Here is a 7372-nt window from a genome sequence, read left to right on the forward strand (position 1 = left end):
TGCAGCGCAGCGCTGGGGCTCGGCTCACCTTCCTCCTCTGCGTCCCCGCAGCCAAAAGCTGCGGCGGGAAAGGATTGCACGAGGGTTTTTCCAAAGCACAAAAACAAAACAAGAAACAACCCCAAAAACCGGCACAGGAGATAGGTGAGAAAGCGCCGGTGCCTGTGCTCAGAAAATAAAGCCGGATGCAATTTGAGATATTACTGGGAAACGATACGTGTGTTTTAATTCAAACAGAGCGATGCTGAGCGCACGCTCTTAATACCCAGCACCTTGACAATCAGCACATCTGACGTTTACAATGCAGATGTTTATGATGTGAATAATAGATGGAAAGAGAGTGCGAATGCAGTTGTTGCAGCGGCACGGAACCACGCAAACTTTGCTCGAGCCGCTGCGCGGGCGTGGGGGGGACTGCTCTCAGCGCGCATCGTCTCGGTCCTGCAGCGCTCATAGAGAGGCATGCGAAGTCATAAAGCACGGGGAACAAATGTGCTCCATCCGATGGCGGGGTGCTGCAGGGCTGGATGCAGGAGGCAGGCTTGGGGGGGTTGCAGCCCCCCGGGCAACGCCGTGCGTTCCAGCTGCAGCCTTGGGCAACGCTTGCATGTATTGAAAACTGCGCCGTAAGTCCGTTCGTACTATTTAAGTACTTCAATGAGCGCAGTAAATGTAAATAATTTACTGCCTCGCAAACAGAAAATTGGGCAGGAAAGTGATTTTGAATAGCAGCTTGGCTTGCTGTACCCGGTGATTTGGTGCCCTGTAAAATGCATCTGACACCGCTGTTCATTAAGGCAGTGCTACTGAGCCTTCTTCACGTTCATTAGTGATTAATTCAGACAGATATTTAACTTAATAAGGTAAGCAAATAAACAAAAAATCACTTTCGGTGCCTTAAGGTTTTTTGGACCTCTAATTGGTTTTTGCGCACTAATTATCAAGATTAACACCTTACACTTTTCTCACGCCTTACACTTAGGGGCTCCCGGAGGAACGCGCGCACAACCTTGGGGGAATCCTCTGAGCAAGGGGCTGGGGGCTGGCTATAAAAGCCAGAAAAGCGATGCAGAGGGAAAGGCCGATGGCAGGTACGCTCAGATAACGGCCGGATGAGAAGGGAGAAGCTCGTGCAGCTGTGTGAGCCGTGGCACTGCTCTGTGTGCCCATGGGATGAAAGGTTTTCGGGGGCAGCCCCGGAGCCGTGCCTGGTTGTTCCCCATGCGTCGCACCTTGGCCCCACGATGCAGCTCCTTTTCTTCACAGCCATTAGAAGTTTCTTTAATGCCGCTTCCCAGGGCCAACCCCGGGGCTGTCGGCAGTGACACTGGAGGGGACGTTGCCTTGTGTTGTGCTGGGTCCCCCTCTCCCCGTGGGCCCCGCATGGAGTGAGGATGCTGGATGGAGGATGCTGGTGTCCTCCCGGCCCTACCAGTGCCGATCGTTGCCTTTCCCATGCCTTGACACCCTCTGGATCCCCACACAAAGCGCCACGAGTGACCTTACCGGGGAACCTCTCCACGTGGCCCCAAGTCAAAGCTCACCTCCGCTCCACACACCGGAGCCATTAAACCACATTTGAGCCCAGGCAAAGTTACAAGTTGTTGCTGACCACAGTTTGTCTCGGCTCAGTGCGATATTTACTACGCAGCATCCCGAAATAGCCGGCAGCTGTGGGAGGGCTGGTCGCCGCTTCTCCTTCCCGAGGAAGGAGCTTGAACCCGATGTCGGTGCCGGTGGTTTTTGCAGCAGTTGGGGATTTTTAAACTCCTTTTCCTTTAATTCTTTTCTTTCTTTAATGGGTGACTGGATAAATTCAGCGGTGGATTTTTGTGACACTAAAGCAGCAGATAAGTCTATGATGCACTCTAGCTATGTGGTTTAAAAATCCCTTACCATATGTTTTCTCACTGGAATGCCTCGTCTTGCAAAATTACAGGAACCGAAGCTTAAAAACACAATTAGGTAGTTTAAAATGAAATATTAAAGAAATACCACATATTTTCTGATACGCCCGCGACACCGCTCCTCGCTTTTCTCCCCCCCCCCACCCTTTTCTTTTTGCTTTCTTTTGTATTGTTCTTTGAGTTGCTCAAGAAGCCCAACTGCATTCAATTGTTGTACTAATCATGCTCCACATTTTTCTGATTAGGTTATATAGGCTGTGGTTAAATTATAAATGAAAGAACGAACTACCCGAGTACTTGTCATAACAGGATCTTTTATGTTGTTACAGAAGATGGGGGTGGGGGGGGGGGGGAGAGAATCAAAAAAGGCTTTACACGGTGAAGACTCTCCTTGCCTATTTTGTGCTCCTTATAGGATCTGTATAGACAAGTAATGCAATTTGCTGGGATGTTTTTCCCGGGTATTCTGAGAACTACAGCACGGTACCTGCCCGCTGAGAAAAAAACGTGAGAAAACGGAATGCATAATGCATAAAGATGCGTATCGTGGGGCAAACGCGCGCCAGCGCACCCCTCCAACTCCACTTGGTGCCATTACCGCCTCGTGGAGCCGCGTGAGCCGCTTGTTCCTTACGCCAGGCACGAGAAAGAGAACATTTCAGGATTCCAACTTCTGCCTGACGTTGTTGCGTGCACGGCACAGGCGCAGCCGAGCATCGCCTGATCTCTGCCTGTGTTTTTGTTTCCGTGGCGTTAGTTGAAGTCAGAGGCGGCTGTAAAACCCATTTGACGGAGGACCAGAATTGTAATAATCACACTGCCTGGCTGCGGGCTCACCTTGCATCTCCGTCTCCAGGACGTGTTTCATTTTCCTCAAGGAAACGTACGTGGAGTTGATGCATTTCAGCCGTTTGCGTCGGTAGCGCGTTGTTTACAGTAGCATCTTCTGGGGGAGCGTTTTCGGGTGCCAAATATTGCCCCCTTCTTAAATACACCCTCGTTTTTTCCCATCCCGATGGGAGACGGGGGGCGAGGAGGGCGGCGTGCCAACACGAGGCGGGCTCACACCTCGCACGCAGCCACGCACGAGCCCCAAACACAAAGCAAAGCCGTGCCCTGCTCACAGACTGCAGCCAGTTCCGGCGGATCAGAGCGTCCCTCGGCGCAGGATGGGATTTTTTGGTGGTTGTTATTTCTGATGCGAAATGTTTTCGAGATGCTTTCCCTAATTGCCTTGCGCCATGCGCGGTCCAGGCGGCGTGGCATGGGGTGGGCTGGGAGCGGGGCCGTGCCTGTGAGCGCTGTTTTTTGCACCCCTGCAACCCGCCTTAAGGGTTCTGTTTTTTTGGGGGCTTTATTGGATGAACTGTCAATGCTTTCCGGGATAACAAATCTTGTTTTATAGCACTTGGTGGAGTTTGGTTAGGGGCTACCTCTGAGCAACATGAACTTGGCCTTGCTGTGTGCCTTGCACTAATACCTTCACTCCTGTAAGGAATCAGGGTACTTGAGAAACAGCCTGCAGCCATACAGCTGATTATTTCACCAAATTTGCATCTTTTCAACAGTAATGGGGACAGCTTTCACAAATGCTCCCAGGCTCTAAATAGATGTTAAGTGGCTGTTTCGTGTTGTTCCCTCCCCTGGGCGCTCCCGTGCACCCCGCTGACACCCGTGGGGCACCGTTGCAGGGACCAGGCACCCTGTGCAAGCATGGGGAGCCCCGGCTGCCCTTTTTGGGGGGGTCTCCCAGGAGACACGAGTGCCCGAGGGGTGGTTCTAGGGTGCAGAGGAGCTGGACGTGCTTTCTGCTGTGGGAAATGAGATTAACATGGGGATGGTGCATAGGGAGAGTGGCCAGAGGGGAGGTAGGGAGGGTGCGGCTGGTGCCCCCGGGGTGGTGGGGGGGCCTGGAGGTACCTTTTTTTATTTTTAACGTTGAAGAGATGACATGACTTAAAACAGAGATTTGATCTTAAAGAGTAAAAGGGAGCAAAGATGCTGTGCTACGCTCCTGGTGCCCCAGTGAAGAGTGGGAGCAGGGCCCCTGGGCGGTGCAGCCCTTGGGCAGTGAGCACAGGCAGTGCTCAGACCTCCTCAAATTTGGCCAGGAAGTCTCAGAGTCCACATGCTCATGAGGCCAGAGGCATGCAGTGTGGGTATGGAAGCCGTGGGGCACTGCCCCTGCCAAAGGGAGCAGCGTGGTAACTGGGGCTGGTGGAGGTGGGAGCCTTGTTTTGCCCCATAACACATGCAGGCTTTCTCCTGAGTAAACAATCCAAGCACAGCTTAGCTTTTGCATAGAGGAAGGTGATTCAGCTAGAGATTCCTGTTGTCCATCTCTTCCCCCAGATAACAGCAATAGGATTAGAAGTGACGGCCCCAACCTGCACCAGGGGAGCGTCAGGTTGGGTGTTAGAAACAATTTCTTTTCCAGAGAGCGGCCAGGTGCTGGCACAGCTGCCCAGGGGTGGGGAGTCCCCATCCCTAGAGGTGTTCAGACCCACGGGGATGTGGCATTGAGAGACATGGGCAGTGGGCTGGAGGATCTGAGAGGTCTTTTCAGGCCTTAATGATTCTCTGCTTCACGTCCATTATTGTTACATCTTTGGAAATCTGACCCTCGTTTTGCCTCTCTTTAACAGGTCAGCCCACTCCTGACCCCTCAGCAGCCCTCCTGCATGCAGTGCTGGCTGATCTGAGCAATGCCTGCAAGGAGCACTGAGCTCCCACCAGTTGTGCTGGGAGGTGCTGCAAACAGATCTGTCCCGCTCACATCACCCCTTCCCCCTGCAGCAGCAGCGTGTTGTTTTGCATGGATCGAGGTGAAGCCATGACAGGGAATTGCGTGTTCTGATGCGGTTCCTGCTCTGCATCCCGCCTGTGCATGGCGTGGGCTTACAGCCCCTCTCCCCTTTCCCTGCATTTTGTAAGTCCAAGGCAGTGCCAGCCTGGTAAAATACAGGAAAATATCAATAGTGGTCTCTCTTAAAACCCACAGAAGGATACTTAAGGATTAGACTAAAGCCCTATCCTTAATGTATCTGTTGTGTTTCAGCACAGAGTGCTCCTCCGGAAGGATCTCCCACAGTTTGGAGGTTTTTCCTCCATCTAGGCACCTCGGGGTGATTTAAAAGGCAGAAGAAACTCTCAGAACCGTTGTATTTAGTTGAGCACTCATTATAAAATGGATTACGGGTACAGTAAACCATAAAGGCTGTTTTAGAGCCATTAAGGTTCAGCTTGTCACTGCTGACATGGACGCACTCTTACACCATATATTCCTGACATGTCAGGAGGTGCTTAGGGATGCTTTCATACATGTTTTATTGAAATGACAGGCTATAGCTTCTTTGACTGCTGTATATATGCATGGCTGTATGCTGGAAATCCAAATGAAACCCCTCTTGAAAAAATAAAATCCTTACACGTATGCAATGAATGCCATCTTAAGCGATAAAGTTGTCATCTATGTTTTATTTTTAATATTCTTGGTAATAGAATAATGGGATCGTGTTCATCCCTGGAATGAAACGCAGCTGAGATCCACGAGGCTTGCAGCAAACCGAACCGTGCCGTTCAAAAACAAAGCAATTTTTGGATAAGGACGAAGCAAGGATCAAACCCTGAGATTCCCCTTCTGCAAACGTCTTTCCATCTGTGTGTAGATCAGTTGTTCCTCCCAGGCTGAGCCTGTGACTTGTTAGGGCTCTTTGTCTTTCAGATCCAAGAACAACTTTGCATGCAGTTACGGTGCCTCGAAAGTAAAATTTTTAAGTGGGATCACCGAGAGAGCCATAGCTGCAGAGAGCTGGATCTCACCAACCCTGCATTTTTGGAAAGCAGGATTTGGCCCTTCACCCCCTTCCTCTGAGCAGTTGCTCCACAGAAGAGAATTCTCACTTTTGCCATGCATAAAATGGGTAAATCCCACGATTCGGTCACAGGGCTGAGATGAAGATACAGCACTTTAGGCATTACCCTGGGTCTGGCTCCGAGCATCACGGAGCAGGCTGCGCACCATGGTAGCTGGTGCGGGCAGAGCCCAGCAAGCCACTGGCAAACACGGAAGGAAGAGGAAGGTGGGAAGGTATGGGCTGACCGTTAGCCAGCTGGAATGATTGTCATTGGCAGATTGCAATTATTGGGAGGGATTTGACAGGTTTTCCTGCACGCATGAATATTAATCCGCATCCCGACAATTGCTGCTTTTGTGTGTGCTTCGGCACATCAGCTTCGGATCTCACCGAGTAACGATGCAAGCAGAGGGTTCTGGAGAGCTGCTTTTAACACAGCTCCCCTGAAGTACAAAAATACATAGCAAAGTGTGTAGCAGAAAAAATGCAGAGCATGACATGGACCTGCGTGGCCATTATACCAGTAAACCTTCCTGTTGTGGAGTGTTTTAGATGACTCTTAGCAGTCAGCTCCCGCTGGGTTGGGAGGGCACTCCGAAGCCTGCCTTGATGCTGATTGCTCAGAATTGCAGTGGTGAAGAGCAGATGACGGTGTAAGCTCGGAGAACTCCTGGCTGCTGATAGCACAAATTGATTCCAGCACAGAACATTGAGTTTCAGAGGCCCTCGACCACACGTCTGCTGGGAGGATCCTTAAGCCTTGTTTTTAAACGCCTCTGGTGCTGAGCTCCTGTGGTATCGTCTCTACATGGCTGGGATGGGTCTGTCTGGAGAATGGGGGGCTCAGGGAGAGCTTATGTCTCTCGACAGCTCCCTGACAGGAGGTGGTAGCCATCCTTGGGTGTGCTCCAGAGCCATGGGGATGTGGCACTGAGGGACGTGGGCACGGTGGGGTGGGCTGGGAGATCCCCAGCTTTAATGATTCTGTGATGCTCCTCTTTGAAAGGTAAACATGCGGAGGATGGATTTATTTCATAGAATTAGCCAGGTTGGAAAAGACCTACAAGATCATCCAGTCCAACCATCCACCTACCACCAATAACCCCACTAAACCATGTTTCTCAGTGCTATATCTAAATGTTTCTTGGCTATACCTAAATGTTTCTTGAATATTTCCCTTGGTAATAAATGGTCTGTGGGTACAGGGTGCGGCGAGGGGCACTCCGAGCACCCCAGGCTGTGAGGGAGGAGCACGTGGGACCGCCTGGCTACAATGGGCCCAGCCTGGTGTTTGCTTTAGAAATTGCTTCGTGTTAATTAAATATGTTACCTTTTAAAATCCGCCTTCGCCACGCGGAAACGCCTCGGTGTTTGTGATGAGCTCTAAACGAGCAGAGAGGAAATGTTTGTGTTCAGCGCTTTTATTTGTTTTTTTGGCAAAGTTCCTTGAATAAATTAATAGATTCTATCATTAGGTGCTGGTAGCTATGTACCAGGAAACCTAGCAGATAATTTAAGTAAATAGCGAGTAAGGTAACTGTACGGAGCTCTGCACCCACACGCGTGCAGATGTTCTGTTTGAACTCAGAACACAATTACTTCTCGAAT

The 7372-nt window shown here is 50.7% G+C and overlaps 1 long non-coding RNA gene across 1 annotated transcript; it reads left to right on the forward strand.

Moving 5' to 3' along the window:
- On the forward strand, nt 536–1595 carry LOC110400159. Its single transcript, XR_002439677.1, has 3 exons — nt 536–626; nt 983–1091; nt 1299–1595. It is a non-coding gene; the product is annotated as an uncharacterized LOC110400159 (long non-coding RNA).

The sequence above is a fragment of the Numida meleagris genome, chromosome 5 (assembly GCF_002078875.1).
Source record: "Numida meleagris isolate 19003 breed g44 Domestic line chromosome 5, NumMel1.0, whole genome shotgun sequence".
Classification (NCBI taxonomy): Eukaryota; Metazoa; Chordata; class Aves; order Galliformes; family Numididae; genus Numida; species Numida meleagris.